Source organism: Leucoraja erinacea, chromosome 1, assembly GCF_028641065.1.
Source record: "Leucoraja erinacea ecotype New England chromosome 1, Leri_hhj_1, whole genome shotgun sequence".
Lineage (NCBI taxonomy): Eukaryota > Metazoa > Chordata > Chondrichthyes > Rajiformes > Rajidae > Leucoraja > Leucoraja erinaceus.
The window spans coordinates 20,751,316-20,770,539 of NC_073377.1; positions in this window are offsets into that span (position 1 = coordinate 20,751,316).

Here is a 19,224-nt window from a genome sequence, read left to right on the forward strand (position 1 = left end):
CTAAGGTCCATGGTATAATTCTTCAAAGATAAACTGAACCAAACTCATGAGATCCAAATTCCCAGAGACAAAGCTCAACTGACCATCTCTAACCACTCAGAATCAGAATCATGCAGTGTAGAAACAGGCCCATCAGCCCACCTTGCCCACACCTACACTATTCCCCCTTCTACTCTAATCCCACCTCATCCTTCTGCACCACAAGAAATAAAGTTCTAGCCTGTCCAACCTCTCCCTAAAGTTCAGACTCTCGAGTCCTGTCCTTCTCAATGGTCAGAAATCAAACAAGGTCTGTCCCTTATATATCTTCCAATAATTTCCCCACCACTGACACAAAGCTCATTGGCTTGTGTTATCCTAGTTGTTTCCCTGCTACCTTTCTGAAGTAAAGTGATATCCAACATTAGCTATCCTCCTGTTCCTCACCTGTGGCTAATGAAGACTAGACTAGTTGGGACCTGTTGGGTCCCATGTTCACACTGGGACCCAACAGTTTGGGGTGGGGGCTTTCTGTAGTGCCAGTATGGGTGTTGTTGGCCGAAGGGACTGGTTTCCAGACTGCTTGTATGGACATTGTGGGCCGAATGGATTGTTGGGCTGGCAGCTCAGTCATTCAGGCCTGGTGGGTTGACTGCTCAGTCACTCAGGCCTGGTGAGCTGGAAGCTCAGTCACTCAGGCCTAGTGGGCTGACAGCTCACTCAGGTCTGGTAGCTCAGTCACTCAGGCCTGGTGGGTTGACTGCTCAGTCACTCAGGCCTGGTGAGCTGGAAGCTCAGTCACTCAGGCCTAGTGGGCTGACAGCTCACTCAGCTCACTCAGGTCTGGTGGGCTGGCAGCTCAGTCACTCGGGCCTGGTGGGCTGGCTGCTCTGTCACTCAGGCCTGGTGGGCTGGCAGCTCAGTCACTCAGGCCTGGTGGGCTGGCAGCTCAGTCACTCAGGCCTGGTGGGCTGGCAGCTCAGAAACTGCCAGAAATTCTGCCCAAAACAGGTGAGAGATTCTGTGAGAGAGAAGGGGGAGAGGGCGGAGAATCAATTTTAGACATTTTTCATATTTTTCTGCAGATCACACCAATGAAGGAGGAAAGTCTATCCTGGCCTGGATCTCACAGAGAGCCAATGAAGGGAAGGAGAAAAATATTGGGGTGAGGTTTAATACTTGCAGGGGGAATACTTACTGATGGGCCGAAGGGACTCCTCCTGGGCTAGTACAGGCCTGATGGGCAGAAGAAGCTCTTTGAAAAAAAAAAAGCCCCTTCTGAGTGAAATCTCAGTGAAAGGCACTTTTTCTGGACTTTTCCTGGCCTGGCAGGTGCCTTTTGGGCCAAAATGCTTCTCCTGGGCAAATATGGGCACTTTGGGCAAAATGGACTGGTTTCCCGCCTAATAGGGGCCTTGTGGGCCGAAATTAGAGTTTGAGGCAGGCCAAACAACTCATTTCATTTCAATTTCCATTGCAGTTGCAAGCACAGGGCAGGCCAAACAACTCATTGAATTTTCATTTCATTCCCTTTTCCATTGCAGTTTCAAGCACAGGGCAGGCCAAACAGCTCATTGCATTTTCATTTCATTGCCATTTCCATTGCAGTTTCAAGCACAGGGATGGCCAAACAACTCATTGCATTTTCATTTCATTTCCATTTCCATTGCACTTTCAAGCACAGGGCAGGCCAAACAGCTCATTGCATTTCCATTTTCATTGCAGTTTCAAGCACAGGGGAGTCCAAACAGCTCATTGGATTTTCATTTAATTTCCATTTCCATGACAGTTTCAAGCACAGGGCAGACCAAACAGCTCATTGCATTTTCATTTCATTCCCATTTCCATTGCAGTTTCAAGCATAGGGCAGGACAAACAGCTCATTGCATTCTCATTTCATTTCCATTTCCATTGCAGTTTCAAGCATAAGGCAGGCCTAACAACTCATTGGATTTTCATTTCATTTCCATTTCCATGACAGTTTCAAACGCAGGGCAGACCAAACAGCTCGTTGCAATTTCATTTAATTTCCATTTCCATTGCAGTTTCAAGCACAGGGCAGGCCAAACATCTCATTTCATTTTCATTAAGTGGTAACAAATCATTTATTGCAAGTACATTGCAGACTCACAGTTCAGTTGATTCACAGCTTATAATCACAGACGTGGCTTCTCCCTTGCGATCTTCCAGTGATCCAGTGACTGACTCACATCCAGGCATAGAAACATAGAAACATAGAAATTAGGTGCAGGAGTAGGCCATTCGGCCCTTCGAGCCTGCACCGCCATTCAATATGATCATGGCTGATCATCCAACTCAGTATCCCGTACCTGCCTTCTCTCCATACCCCCTGATCCCCTTAGCCACAAGGGCCACATCTAACTCCCTCTTAAATATAGCCAATGAACTGGCCTCAACTACCCTCTGTGGCAGAGAGTTCCAGAGATTCACCACTCTCTGCGTGAAAAAAGTTCTTCTCATCTCCGTTTTAAAGGATTTCCCCTTTATCCTTAAGTTTCCCCTTTATCCTTAAGGGGTTTTATAGTCCTGCCCCCACCCGGAAGGGGCATTACCTTCATCATGGCAATTGACAGGCGAGAAGACCAATCAGCTGATCTCAAGATTTTTTAAACACTCATAACTATTTTATTTATCATCGACGGAAAAATCCTCGGGGTTGTCTCAGCAGAGGAGGTTTATAAGTAAGATGGCCAAAAATCATAGCGATATAGGTTAGCATCTTTTCTAAAATCAATATGCAGCGCAAACAGGAAGTGGTCAAGGTGAGACTTTTAGCTATATAGATATTTTTAAGAAGTTTTTAAAGCCCTACTAGTATCCTCAGGGAATTATTCACCCTTATGCATTTCATGCTCTCCAACACCTCCTTCTTTGTAATGTTGATATGTTCAGAGCATATCATTGTTTCCTTCTTTCCCTGAATTCAAGAGCTTTTATACAGAGAAAATATATTAATTTATAACCTTACCCATTTCAAGCACTTCCACATAAATCATTTAATAGTCAACAGGACAAAGTCCTGCTCTGATGTTGGATGACCTTATGACTATATTTACTTAATTACTTGATGTAAATTCCTCAGTTGGCATGGTGGAATTCTAAGTGATGCAACTGGGGGGTTTTGGTTCTATATAAGTTCATAAGGTCATAAGGAATAGGAATAGAATTAGGCCAAAGGTACACAAAAAGAAACTCAGCGGGTGCAGAAACTCAGCGGGTGCAGAAGCATCTATGGAGCGAAGGAAATAGGCAACGTTTCGGGCCAAAATCTTTCTTCAGACTGATGAGGGGGCGGGGGGGGGGGGGGGAAAAAGAAAGGAAAAAGGAGGAGGAGGAGCCCGAGTGTTGAGGGAGAGCTAGGAAGGGGAGGAGACAGCAAGGGCTAACAGAATTGTGAGAATTCAATGTTCATGCCACCAGGATGCAGACTCCCCAAGCAGAATATGAGGTGCTGTTCCTCCAATTTCTGGTGTTGCTCACTCTGGCCGTGGAGGAGGCCCAGGATAGAATTAGGCCATTCGGCCAATCAAGTCTACTCCAACATTCAATCATTGCTGATCTCCCATCTGACCCCATTCTCCTGCCTTCTCCCCATAACCTGTGACACCTGAACTAATCAAGAATATATCTATCTCTGCCTTAAAAATATCCACTGACTCGGCCTCCACTCCCTTCCGTGGAGAAGAATTCTACATATTCACCGCCCTCTGACTAAAGAACTTTCTCCACTTCTCCTTCTTAAAAGAACATCCTTTAATTCTGAGGCTTTGACCTCTAGTCCTAGACTCTCTCATTAGTGGAAACATCCTCTCCCCATCCACTCTATCCAAGCCTTTCACTATTCTTTATGTTTCAATGAGGTCCCCCCTCATTCTTATACACTCCAGCGAGTACAGGCCCAGTGCTAACAAACACTCATCGTAGGTTAAGCTACTCATTCCTGGGATCATTCTTGTATCCCTCCTCTGGACCCGCTCCAGAGCCACCACATCCTTCCTCAGGTATGGTGCCCAAAATTGCTCACAATATTCCAAATGCGACCTTACCAGCGCCTTATAGAGCCTCAACATTACATCCCTGTTTTTGTATACAAGCCGCCTTGAAATAAATGCTAGCATTGAGTTTGCTTTCATTACGACCAAAAGTAGGACTTCCTACCTAGAAAGATTACTTAGAAATACAAATCACTTTATCAGAATCAGAATCAGAATCACACTTTATTCGCCAAGTATGTTTTGCAACATACGAGGAATTTCATTGGCCAGGTCAGTCATATAATTAAAAGTAACAGAACACTCAAAAACATATTTTAACATGAACATCCACCACAGTGACTCCTACACATTCCTCATTGTGATGGAAGGCGAAATAAAGTTCAAGTCCTTCCCTTAGTTCTTCCTCGGTCGTGGGCCTCGAGCCCCCATTCACGGGCCGGCGGCAATCGGGCCGTACGTGTCGAGGTGATCCGCTCCTGCATCGGGGGGGAATGTCATATGATAGTCCGCAGAGCCCGGAGAATGTGAACCGAAAATTGATCACATCTCCGGGAAGGTAAGAACCTGAAAAAAAAGTTTCCCCTGATCCCCTCCTCCCTCCCCCCACATAAAACAAACTGAAGAACATTAAAACAAAACTTATAACTAAAAAATAACAAAAGAGTGAAAAGACAAACAGACTGCCGGCAAGGCTGCCATCTCCCCGGCGCCCCTGTTTAGCTTAGTTTAGAGACACAGCGCGGAAACATGCCTTTCAGGCCACCAGGTTTGCGCCGACCAGCGATCCCCGAAACACTGACAAAATCATGAGAAGAATAGATTGGGTAGATGCACAGAGTCTCTTGCCCAGAGTAGGGGAATCGAGGACCAAAGGACATGGGATCAAAGTGAAGGGGAAAGGATTTAATCGGAATCCGAGCGGTAACTTTTTCAAAGGGTGGTGGGTGTATGGAAGAAGCTGCCAGAGGAGGTAGTTGAGGCTGGGACTACCCCATTGTTTAAGAAACAGTTAGACCGTTACATGGATATGAGAGGTTTGGAGGGATAAGGACCAAAAGCAAGCAAGTGGGACTAATGTAGCTGGGACATTATTGGCCGGTGTGGGCAAGTTGAGCCGAAGGGCCTGTTTGCACGCTGTATCACTCGCTATGATGCTATGTCTGATGCTATCCTCCTCACACCAGGGTCAATTTACAGCTCTTTTTACTGAAAGATATTGTCAAACATTAAAGCTCACATGAAAGATTGCATAGCCTATTGTGATCACTGATGCTGCTACTGCAATAGTCCTCAAGGGTCTCACTTCGTATCTCAGTCTGTCTAATTTTATTTGCATCTTCAGTATTTCTGCCCACATCCTTCATGACTCATTAAGACAAATAGGAATGCAGTAAAAAACTAAATTTACAGTGTGCACAATAGAATAAGTATCAAAGAATCAGTAGTGGGAGTATGCCCTTTGGACACTTGCACCTTATGAGCCTGTCCCACAGGTGATTTTTTGGTGACTGTCATAGTCGCAGCAGGTCACTGAAAACCCGGCAACTGGACCCCCCTACGACAATGTCTACAACAACTTACCCGGAGGAGGAAAAGAAGGGGAGAGGAAGTCGGGGGGGGGGGGGAGAGGATGAGAGAGAGGAGACAAGAGGAGGGGGAGGGGGGGGGAGAGGGGGGGGGGGAGAGGGGGGGGGGGAGGGAGAGGGGGGGGGGGAAGGAGGGAGAGGGGGGGAGGGAGGGGGGGAGGGAGGGAGAGAGGGAGAGAGAGGGAGAGAGGGAGAGAAGGAGGGGGGGAGAGGGGGGGAGGGGGGGGAGGGGGGGAGGGGGAGGGAGGGGGGGGGGGAGGGGAGGGGGAGGGGGGGGGGGAGGAGGGGGGGGGAGGGGGGGAGGGGGGGGGGAGGGGGGGGGGGAGGGGGGGGGGGGGGGGGGGAGGGAGGGGGGGGGGGGGAGGAGAGGGGAAGGGGGGGGGGGGGGGAGGGGGGGGGGGAGAGGGGGGGGGAGAGTGCCTTTTTACTGCAACCCAAACCCAACAACCATTTGCAGGCAGTGCTTTTTTACCTCTAACCATATTTTCATTTTCAAACCAAATTAAGGGTACTCACAGTGCTGTAGACATTTGTCAGTGTCATTCAGAGCTCTGTTTGAGGCACACCACTTGCAGAGACTGATTGAGGCACACCACTTGCAGAGACTGATTGAGGCACACCACTTCCTGGTTTTATAGTCCCTCCCCCCCTGCTGCCAGCGGGGGCAGCAGAGAGAATGGAGAATTTTGTAAAATCATTAATATATCTGTCATATTTTATCGACGGGAAAAATCCTCGGCACACATACGGCGGAGGGGGGCTCTGAGCGAGGTGGCCAAAAATGACGGCCGTAGGTGGCGGCGTTCTCTCGGAAATCGCAGCACAGATCGCCAAAACCGGTCAAGAACAGAGTTTTAGTAATATAGATAGATGGCTGAACTTTTACCACAGTACCACACTCCCAAACTAACATCCAAGATCGTGGAACAGTGTAACATAGGAACAGGCCCTTTGGCCCACAATATCTGTTTTAAATTTGATGACAACTGAAACTAATTTCCTCTGCCTGCATATTATCCTCATTCCCTTCATTCCATGCATATTCAGGTAACAGTATAAAAGCCACAAATTCCACAATCATATCTGATTCCACCACCAACCCTGGTAGCACATTTCAGACTGCCTATGTGTAAACAAACTTGCCCATGCATGGTTTTTAAACTTTTCTCCTCAGACCTTAATACAATGCCCTCTAGTCTTTGACATTTTCACCCTGGAGAAAAGATCTTTCTATCATATCCAGGCCCTCATTATTTTATGTACTTCTCTCAGGTCACCCCTCAGCCATAAATTACAATCCAAGTTTTCCGACCTCTCTTTATAGCTAACACTTTCTAATCCACACAACTACCTGGTAAACCTTTTTTGTACCCTCTCCATAACCTCCTTGTAATGGGGCAATATCACTTGATTTTGGGCATATACTAGGCTAAGTGGGACCGGTTGGATCCCAGTCACACAGGAGGCCTGGTCTCCCCAACATTCCCCAAAGCAATATTCCACCACTCTCCTGTTCCCCCAACTCAATCGTTCCCCCAAAGCAATATTCCACCACTCACCCATAGCCCCTGACTGCGCAGTCACGGCTCATTTCCCCTCGGCTCACAGCACCCCTCCTTTCCTCTTCATGTGAGGGAGGGGAGGAGGGTGTGCGGTGGGAGGGGAGATGGGGAGTGGGAGTGTGTGTGGGCAGGGGTTGGAGGTGGGGGGTGGGGGGGGAGAGTGCGGTGTGGGGGTGTGGGGAGAGGGGTGAGGAGAGGAGGGGTGTGGGGAGGGGGGGTGTGGGGGGGGGGGGTGTGGATAGGGGGGGGTGAGGGAGGGGGTTTGGGGAAGGGGGCGCGGGGGAAGGGGGGCTGTGGATAGGGGGGGTGTGGGGAAGGGAGGTTGTGGGGGAGGGGGATTGGGAAAGGGGGGTGAGGGGGGGGGAATGTGAGGAATGGGGGTGTGGGGAAGGGGGGAAGCAGTTAAGTGTACCAATAACTATATTTTCTTCATATTTTATATTTCTTCTTATATTTTCTTCTTATACGTATGCACAATATTACAACTATTATTTTATGATCCGTATATCTCCTAGTATATCTCCTATTGCTCTTTACAAATAGCTCTGTCCACATTAATTCTAACTCTGCATCTTGTTGCATCAAGCCAAGATCACATCACCTCTGCAATGATGTTTGTCCCTTATTAATAGTATTTGAAGCATGATGGCTCTCTGCAATATGGACACTGTCCTGGAATACCTGACTTTGTTCATAACGTTTGTGAGGAAACTGATTCTTTTTTTTTTTAAAGATGAAGAAATGCATTGATTGAAGATATGGCTTAACTGGTGTTAGTACCCTGCTTCATCTCATTGCATGCATTATTCAACCTTTGAATAATGCATGCAATAAAACGGACATGGTACCATTGACTATCAGAGGGGACTGTGTAGAGAGGGTGGCGGATTTCCGCTTCCTGGGAATCCATATTGAGGAGGACCTGACGTGGAGCGTGAACACCACTGCGCTGCTGAAAAAGGTCCAGCAGAGACTGCACTTCCTGAGGGTGCTCAGGAAGAATAACATCACTCAGAGACTGCTGCTGTCCTTTTATCGGTGCTCCATTGAGAGCATACTAACATACTGTGTATGCGTGTGGTACACCAGCTGCACAACGGCTCAGAGGAAAGCGCTCCAGAGGGCCATTGACAACGCCCAGAGGATTGTCGGCTGCCCTCTCCTTACCTTGGAGGACTTACACAGTTCCCGCTGCATCAAAAAATCCCAGAGTATCATAAAGGACAATTCCCACTCCGGACACTCCCTGTTTGAACTGTTGCCGTCAGGCAGACGGTACAGATCTACAAGGACAAGGACGAACAGACTAAAAAACAGTTTTTACCCCACTGCTATAAAAGCACTAAATGTAGCCGCCAAGGAACGCAGGGGCGAGACAAACTAAGGGACTGTGGTAACTGTGAAATCGACAGAGCGATGGAGGGTTGGGTGTTTATGCGTGCTATTTTCGTGATATTTATTTAGTTGTTTATCTTTTAATATTTTACCTTGTATGTATCGTTAGCTTTTAGAAATGTTTGAATGGTGCACTGACTGGCTGACATTTTTAAATTTCGTTGTACATGGCTCATGTTACAATGACAATAAAGAAACTATTCTATTCTATTCTTGATCTTGAAGTAAAATTAGCCATTTTTTATTGTCTTGATCAGCAAATAGGCTCTACCACTGTATACATCTAAACAGTGCTGGTGTAACTCAATGGGTCAAGCAGCATCTCATGGGAACATGGATGGGTGACATTCTTTCTTCAGACCAGCATGTTTTTTATAAACCAGCATCTGCGGTTCCATGTGCATCTGTCATTTCACAGTCTCCCATCAGAGCTTATGTCAATTTCCTCTCAAAGCACAATGTGTGTCTGACAACTTATTCACACTGCCTTATTCAATTAATTCACCAGGTTTTAGTTACTTCTTCCTTGCGTTAATCATTTCCCCCACGCATCACTGAATCCTATCAGTCATTTTGCTGATGTTTTGGATCTACATTTATTAACTTTCTTCAGCTTCAGTGCACAAATCTTTTCTTCTCCACCGGTGCAATGTCCATAACATTATGTTATCATTTTCCTGTTCTCTTTCACAAACCAGTGAAAATTGTCAGTTTTTCAATTCTCCAAAAGAAGCTTATTTTATACCTCTGAATTTCCACTTCTTTTCTCATGGCACTTCAGGCATTGTTTGACGTTTTAAACCTCACTGACTCTCACACTTGATTAACAAAGCTGCCTCCAACCATCTGTGCTTCTTCCTTTGTGTCCAATCTTTATCTCCTCTTAATTTTCCCATCATATTTAGTGGATCTCTAACGTTCCATGAGCTAACTATTCCCAAACACGGGGAGTCTTTTTTACCAATGCCTGTGAATATTGTGGACACAAAAAGCTGGAGTAAGTCAACCGTGCAGGCAGCATCTCTGGAGAGAAGGAATGGGTGACGTTTTGGGTCGAGACCTTTCTTCAGAATTGTGAATAATAAGCTAGGAAACAAAAAACAAATATTGTAACTGGCAATCACACTCTCACTTTGGATTTCCTAAGTTCTTCATTAATATCTATTAGGAGCTAGAAGGCTGGTAGAGCTTGGAGGCTTGGAGACCCGGGTTTGATCCTGACCTTGAATGCTGTCTGTGTGGAGTTTGCACATTCTTCCTCTGATTGTCTGCATTTCCTCCGGGTGCTCCGGTTTCCTCCCACATCACAAACACATGCTGCTTTGTAGGTTAATCGGCCTCTATAAATTTTCCCTAGTGTGCAGAAAGTGGATGAGAAAGTGGGATAACACAGAAAGAGTGTGAATGGATCAATGGTTGTCATGGATTTGGTGGGCGGAAGGGCCCGTTTCCATACGGAACCTTTCAATTCAGTTCAATATTTACTACATGCACACCACCTGAAAGTAAATTTTATGGAACTGAATCCATCTTGAAACATCCAGACACATTCCATCACAACTCCTAGAAATTACCTTTATTTAATTAGTAACATAAAGATTAAATAAATCAGACCTCATATCACTTTCATATCATCTCAGAACATAGAAGGAGGCCATCCAAACTATTCTCCAACTTATTTCCGTATAACCTATTCTCCCTCATATGCCTATCGATTCCCATCTGATTCCCCCAATACCAACCTACACTCAAGAGTAATTTACAATAGACAACTAGCCTACCAGCACATCTTTGGGATGTGGGAGGAAAGTAGTGCACCTGGAGACAATTTGTTCAGTTACAGGGAGAGGACAAACTCCATGCTCAGTTTAGTTTTCAGTTCAGTTTAGTTTACCGAGTACCGGGGCACAGTGAAAGGCTTTTGTTGCGTGCTAAGGGGGCTGTCCCACTTGGGCGACCTAATTAGCGAGTTTAGAAGAGTTTGAAAAAATGACATGTTGAAGACCCCCTTCGACTACGTAGAAGACATCCTTCAACCTCCTTCGACTATGTTGAAGACTAGCTTCGACTAGCTATGACTAGCTACGACTAACTTTAGGAAAATTGGACACAGAATAGTGGAGAGTGAAGACGACCACCTTCGATCTCCTTCGACCTCCCTTCGACCTTCCTTCGACTATGATGAAGACTATCTACGACTACCTTCGACTACCTTAGACTACCCTCAATTACCTACGACTAACATGCTGACCTACTATGACTTACTACTACCTACTATGACTAAACCTACGAGTAAAAAAAGTAAAAGTAGAAGTCGGCCAAAATCTGGGCGTACACATTGTCTAGCGCCAACACCGGGTGTGGCGCAGTGGATGCAGCAGGGCACAAGGCGGTCGCTTCCAGCGTAGAAGCGTGGACAGGTGTTGCCCTCTCATGTCAACCGAGAGTGATTGCGCCGTTCGGAAATCCACGCCTAGCAATGGCAGGGATACGTCCGCCATGGTAAACGGCCAGGTAAAGTGGCAAGCGCCAAAGATCAGGGGTATGGTGCAGACGCCATACGTCCCTATGGAACTGCCATTCGCGGCTGTCAACGAGGGCCCCCACTTACCAGCACGCATGTCCATCCCGGATGGGAGCACAATGCTGACCTGCCCTCGTATCCACCAAGAATCTTTGGCCTAGGTGATTACTGGCGGCCGGCCCCAGCTTTTCCTGGAAACGAACAGGGTGGGCAGCAGTGGCGGGTCACTGAACCCCACGCTGATGGTAGAAGCACCACGCTCCTCTACCGTCTTCTCCGGTAAACTCTGGAGACTCAGCGGAGTCCCTAGTGGGCATGGCCCCAGGCCGCTGCACCACTGTGGACATCCGATCCAGCGCGCCCACATCCTGCCGCCTGGCCAACCACAGCTCATCGGCGTGCTCCACTAGTGCCAGGGTATCCTCAAAACTCACTCCTGCGAGGAGTGCGCAGATGTCGTCCAGCAAATGCAGCAGGAACGCATATTCAACCAACATGCAGGGCTGGTGGCCGTCCATGAACATGAGCATCTTGCCCATTAGGGCCCATGGCTTCTAGTCACCAAGCCCGCCCATGTTGACGATCCGTGCTGCTCACTCAAGATGACTGAGACCGAAGGTGCGTAGAAGCAGCGCCTTGAGGCCTTCATACTTATTGGCTGCCGGCAGATTGCGCAGGTAAGGGATTACCCGACTGGTCGTTTCCTGGTCGGGCACGCCGACCACGTAATAAAAGCGTGTCTCGTCAGCCGTGATCCCGCGAATATGAAACTGCGCCTCGGCTTGCGAATATGAAACTGCGCCTATTCCTGCGGCTGAGTGGTCCAGAAAGTCGTCAGCTTCAGGGCGACCATATTGAGTTGGGCCTGGTTGGCGGCAACGGCAGGTTGTGCGTTGGCAATGTGCATCCTGCTCTCCATAATTGATATTTTGAACGTCGGTGGGTCACCATATGTAGCGGGACATGAAGTTTACCGGCGAAGAATGAGGCGGGACACGGAGTTTGTCCAAACCAATAATTCTTTAATTTACTACCAACGACTCCCTACTAACCCCATGGGTGTGTGTGAGATCCTGACCTTAAATACTCCCAGGGGAGCCTGTGACCAGCCCGTGACCTCCACCTCCCGTCACCGAGACACGTGACCCACCTCAGAGCCGAAGGTTCGCACTGCGCATGGCTCACCACCAGGGGCCGCCACACCTAATTCAATTGTAAAAGTCAATCCCCTCAAGAGGTAATTAATATTATGTAATCACAAGGTAGTTTACAGAAAAATGCTAATTAGTATGAACCTTGCAAATTAGTAATTGATAATAAATTCTCAAGGCTGCCCAGTCCTATTTCATTGGAAATACATCATCATGAATCATAGTGTTCTCACCTCTTAGACATAAAAGCCTTTTTCAACGGAATCTTAAAATGCACATCAAATACAAAACATGTCTCAAGTTTTTTTCTGTTCTTGTAACTGTAGACAACTTAATCATTGTAGACTAATCAGTTTAATTGTGTTTTGTTCAATGTGGCAAATACAGACTGGTGGAAAATGCTCCGGACATATTACAATCAATGAGTCCATACCAATACACATGCTTCAATATTGCTTCTCTTCAGGCTGCTCCATCTGGTATGAACACGAAGGAGACAGTTATCCAACTAAATATTTTGTCCTACTTTTTATTGTTCTGGATTATATGTTTAATTTCTACAAGTCAGGAAACTCTATTGCATTATAGTTCTAAATATAGCCTCTAAAAATTGAGATGTTTTCAATTCTGAACCAATCTAGCATTCGTCACGTGCATACCACTTTCTATGTGATCTGAATGCTACCCAGGTCCATACCATTCACTGTGAAGGCCCTGCCTTAGTATGACTTCCCAAAATGCAACACTTTGCACTTATCTACAGTAAACTCCATTATCCATCCCTCAGCCCACTTGCCCAGCTGAACAGGATCCTGCTGTGATGCTCTGAAAACCATCTTCACTGTCTACCTGCAAACTTACTAATCATTCCTTGTACATTATCATCCAAATCGTTGATAAGAATCACAAACAGCAATGGCCCCAGCATCGATCTATGAGGCACACCGCTTAGTCACAGGTCACTTGTTTAAAAAAAACCTCCTCTGCTTCCTTCCATGAAGCCCATTCTGTGTCCAGTTAGCCACCTTTCCTTGCATCCCATTTGATCAGATTTTGAAAGCATCCTACCATGAGGTACCTCAAGAGGCAAGAGTGTTTTATTGCCATATGTCCAAGATAGAACAATGAAATTTTTACTTGCAGCAGCAAAACAGAATATGTAAACATAGGGCACTGTAAACAATATAATAAATGAGTAAAAAGTTTGACGTGTGTGTATGTGCAATAATAACAATAATAGTCTATGTAGTTCAGGGCTGAATGGAGGTGGTAGTGTTTAATAGTCCGAGGGCTGTAGGGAAGTAGCTGGACTTTACAGTTTTTAGGCTCCTGTACCTTCTTTCTGATAGCAGGGGTGGCGCCATAGAGTGTGCCAGCCTCGCCTGCAGCTGTTCGTCTTTTTTTTTAATTTTTAGTTTGTTAAAAAGTTTTGTTCTGGAGGCCTTTTAGTCTTTTTATGTGGGGGTTGGGGGGGTGGGGGGAGGGGGAAACTGTTTTTTCCCTACCTGGGTGAGGATATGTCCTTCCTCCGAGCCGCATCTTAGCCCCCTCCTCGCGGCCTACCATTCTGATTGGCGCGGCCTTTCCTGCCGGAGCTTCGAGCTGCAGCTTCAGCACTGAAGTACCATCGCGGAGCGGGGCGATGCCTTACCTGGGTCACCGTGTTGGAGCTTCCAGCCGCAGGCAGTGCTGTGGAGCCTGGGATCTTTCACCGAGATCACCGGTGTTCGAGCTCCAGCCAGTGTGGCCTGCGGTCTCTGGTAGCAAGCGGCCGTTTCGGAGCTTCAAGCCGCTGAGAGCGTTCTTCTGACGCCGGAGTTCCATCATTCCGGCGAGAGGGCCGTAGCAGCGACTGCAAAGGCCTCAATATGCCCCGTCCACGGGTGAACATGGAGGATGTGGACTGTACTTTGCTGCCTTCCCTCACAGTGGGAAACGTTGATCACGCTGTGAGGGGATGTTTTTTATGTTTAATGTTAAATTCTATAATGTTGTGTTAATTTTTATATTTCACTACACCAATTGGTGTGTGTGACAATAAATGTCCTTTGTCCTTTGTGTAGGTCTCTGATGATGCTGGCTGCCTTTTTGAGGCAGCGACTCCTATAGATCCCTTCGATGGTGGGGTCAGAGCCCATGATGAACTGGGCAATGCTCACAACTTTTTGCAGTCTTCTTCACTCCTGGGCATTCAAATTGCCAATCCAGGCCGTGATGCAACCAGTCAATATGCTCTCTACTGTACACCTGTAGAGGTTCAAGAGAATCCTCTTTGACATACCAAATCCCCCGCAATCTTCTCAGGAGGTGAAGGCGTCAATCGGCTTCCTTTATAATTGCATCTGTGTGCTGGGTCCAGGAAAGATCTTCAAAAATATGCACGCCCAGGAATTTGAAGATTTTGACTTTCTCCATCGTCGTCCTGTCGATGGAGACATGTTTGGGGACAGCGCCTGTGGCCTTGCTCTCGTCAACCTGATTGTTTCATGTAATTCCTGAATGTTTTAGCATAACCATAGCAGGTCAGGCTGTATCTGTGAGGAGAAATAGATTTAAGGTTCCATATTCGTGAGCATCTAACTCAACATACTCCCAGAACTTATAGAAGAATTCTTTATTGTATGGAGTCATTTCCATTCAGTTGCTAGACATACAAAAGGCATCAATAGTGCTCTTTGGCACTGAGAAATGACACTCTGTTTCCTTTAATAATCAAATTACCTTTGTTGAGGACATACAGTATTTATAGCTCTGTCCCACAGTACGAGTTCATTCCAAGAGCTCTCCCGAGTTAAAAAAAATCAAACTCACGGTAAGCCCAGAGAATGAACGTAGCGAGCACGTCGACGCTCGGGGACGTCCCTTAGCGCTAACGGCAGGTACTCGGGAAGAATCGCTAATGGCAGGTAAGCGCGGGAAGACTCGTGAAGATTTTTCAACATGATGAAAAATGTCCACGAGAGCCTCGAGTACCAACGATTGGCCTTTACTGTAAATCTCCAAGTTCGAATCAGAGCAAACTTGGGAGAACTCTTGGAATGAACTCATACCGTGGGACAGGGGTTTTAGGCTGTGCTGTGATACTGTGGGCAGTGGGGTGAATAGTGCACCAGTTAGGTACACATCCCTACCTAACAGAGGTAGAGGGTGGAAAAAAAAGACAAATGCACAAGAGATCTTGGACCTTAAAAATGTACTTCAGATATCAATTGTTATAATAAAAATCATGAGATTACTATATGAAATGGTGAAGATGATAATTACTATGTTTGTTTGGTAATGCTCTTGTGCCTCGGTATATTTTAAAGGCACATAACATATTATTGCTGATGCTGCGATTAAATAATTGCCTGAAATCCTCTGGCTTCCCACACATCTTTGCTATGTTATACGCCTTCTCTTGTATTTTCATACTGTCCTTGGGGGAAGGGTTGACAAATTGGGAGTATAAGGATGGAGTTAAAGGGGAAGAGAGTACAGGAAAAGTTACGAAAGGAGCGCAGAAGGTTAAGGGGGGGGACCTGATAGAGGTCTTTAAAATGATGAGAGGGATAGACAGAGTTGATGTGGACAAGCTTTTCCCTTTGAGAATAGGGAAGATTCAAACAAGAGGACATGACTTCAGAATTAAGGGACAGAAGTTTAGGGGTAATATGAGGGGGAACTTCTTTACTCAGAGAGTGGTAGCGGTGTGGAATGAGCTTCCAGTGGAAGTGGTGGAGGCAGGTTCATTGGTATCATTTAAAAATAAATTGGATAGGCATATGGATGAGAAGGGAATGGAGGGTTATGGTATGAGTGCAGGCAGGTGGGACTAAGGGGAAAAAAAAAAAATGTTCGGCACGGACTTGTAGGGCCGAGATGGCCTGTTTCCGTGCTGTAATTGTTATATGGTTATATGTTATATGGAAAGACAACCTGAATTAATGGGAAGGAAAGCTCAAGAAGGAATAAGAGAGTAAGGTCAGATGAAATAGGAATCAATATGATGAGGGGATGTGAATACCGAATTTAAAGTGTTATATTTGAATGCACGAAGTATAAGAAATAAAGTGGATGAGCTTGAGGCTCTGTTAGAAATTGGTAGGTATGATGTTGTGGGAATTGCAGAGACATGGCTACAAGAGGATTGGAGCTGGGAACTGAATATTCAGGGGTATACCTCCTATCGAAACGACAGACAGGTGGGAAGAGGGGGTGGGGTAGCTCTGTTGGTGAGGAATGAAATTCAGTCCCTTGTGAGGGGTGACAGAATCAGGAGATATAGAGCCAGTATGGATAGAACTGAGGAATTGGAGATCCACAGGGCCCCAAGCAGTAGCCTGGATATAGGGTGCAAGTTGAATCAAGAGTTAAAATTGGCATATCATAAAGGTAATGCTACAGTGGTTATGGGAGATTTCAACATGCAGGTAGACTGGGAAAATCAGGTTGGTACTGGACTCCAAGAAAGGGAGTTTGTGTAGTGCCTCTGAGATGGATTCTCAGAGCAGCTTGTACTGGAGCCTACCAGGGAGAAGGCAATTCTGGATTTAGTGTTGTGTAATAAACCGGATTTGATAAGGGGGAACTCGAGGTAAAAGAGCCATTAGGAGATAATAATGACCACAATATGATAAGTTTTCATCTACAATTTGGAGGGAGAAGGGAAAATCGGAAGTGTCAGTACAGGTATTACAGTTGAGCAAAGGGGACTATGGAGCTAGCCAAAGTCACAAAGTTTCAAAGCTTCCTCTTGGGGCTAGCGGAATCAAGGGGTGGGGAGAAGGCAGGAACGGGTTACAGATTGTGGATGATCAACCATGATCACATGGAATGGTGATGCTGGCTCGAAGGGCCCAATGGCCTACTCCTGCACCTATTGTCTATGGATCTATGTATCTATGAATGTGTTAAAATAATAGATTCAAAAAAGTGCATCCTTCGAGCATTTTGCTGGGCCAGAGGGGAGAGGAGCACTGACATGCTGCAATGTAATTGCTGCAGGCGAAGGAGAGAGAAAAATATGGGAACATTAACAAAGTCAGCAAGGGAATTGCTTGTGTCGTGTTCTCACTGCTGCTAAAACAGATGCGAGCAGGGGTTTGCATGTTTTTGTGTAATTCTATTCAATTGAATGGATTTAAAACAGCCAGATGTATTAAGTTCAATTGCTCAGAGGCCACACCGTGCAATTGACTCAGTCTTGTTGCAGCTAAATAACTGTGTACAAATGCTCAATTCTATAATTTAGGAGTCCAGTTGGGATGTACTGCTGTTCTAGCCTCTTTGAGCATAGAAACAGGATATTCAGCTGGGCTCCGCTCCGACTCCGTACACTCATTAATACGAATTCTACACTAATACCACTTTATTTTCCCCTCATTTCTATCCATTCCTCACAGGTTTAGAGATACAGCATAGAAAAGGCCCCTCGCTTTACCGAGTCCCCGCCGACATGCGATCCACGTACACTATCCTACACAACAGGGACAATTTATAATCTTTTACCGAAGCCAATTAACCTACAAACCCGTATGTCTTTGTGAAGTGGGTGGACACAGGAAAACCCACGTGGTCACGGGGAGAACGTACAAACTCAGTACAAACAGCACACATAGTCAAGATTGAACCCGGGTCTCTGGCACTGTAAAGGGACTGTCCCACTGAGGCTATTTTTCAGGCGACTGCAGGCGACTGTCAAGTCGTAGCCAGCCGCTGAAAAACCGGTGACTGGAACGATTACTGGAACGGAGACTGTCAGAGTGGAACACCTACACACATTGCTTCCTTCACCAGCTAGTTATGCAGGCGGGGGACAGGGCAAGCGGGAGGGAGCGCTTTCTGAGTGAAATTCATCGTGGTGCAAAGCCAATGAACCGCGATGAACAGGAAGGTTGGCGTTGTAATTAAGACGGTGAAAACACATTGTGCGGGAAGGGTCACGTAAGTCTTTTAAACAGAGGGGGGGGGGGAAGAAGGGGAGATGGGGTGGGAAGCTGAAGGAGTGGAGACAACTTTTAAGAAGCCAGAGATACAAAGCTGTGAGGCTCGGCAGATATTAACATTACCGGTCGGCCTTGGTTCTGAAAGTTACTGCTTACGTTTTTTTTCTCAATGAGCCATTGAAATTCACCGGCTACCACCTACGACCTCCTGGCGACCCACTACCACTGCACCTATGGCACGATAATTCTCGCTACTCTCCATGGCGGCTTCATTCTGGTCGCAACGTTGAAAAATTAGCGGCGACCAGAATGAAGCCGCAACTTGTTCCGGGAATGCGGGAACTACTCACGACCATAATGGCGACTCCCCGGCAACCACCCGCGCGCGAACATGTGGCAACCGCACCTTCTCCTGTAGTCACCTAAAAAGTTGCTTCAGTGGGACAGGCCCATAAGGCAGCAACTCCACCGTTGCACCACCGGTACGGCCCCAACAACTTACCAACATACCAGATTAACTTTACAGTAGTTAGTTAACACACCAACCTGCTTGTCTTTGGAAAGTGGAAAGAAACAGGAGGAGGCTCACATGGTCCGTGAAGGGAGAACATGCAAGCACCGCACTGCGGGTTGGGATTGAACCCGAGCAGTTAGAATTATGAGTAAGAGAGGTGCAGCATTAGGGAGATGCCCTCTCTCTGTAGGGACCCAGCAGCTGCCCAGACACACTCAGAGATAATAATGGGTGTTGATAGCAGTGGCAAGGAATCAAACCCTGTCCGCAAAACAATGTCACGTTAAATTCAGACTGCATGCATTTCGAATCTCAGACTCAGAAGGTTAGACTCCACATAAGTTTCTGACTGAAGCTTTGAATGCAAATTCCCATTTCCATTCTGAGCCCCAGATATTGCTCAATTCACCACACACCATAACTCACCAATGTATAACCTTCATCATTCCAGACTCATATCAAGATTCATATGCTTAACTTCACCCTAACACATTGAGTGCTATTCCCAGCCTCACTCAGACATGGTGCACATTACTTGTTATTTAAGCAAGGCCCATCACATCACATCCA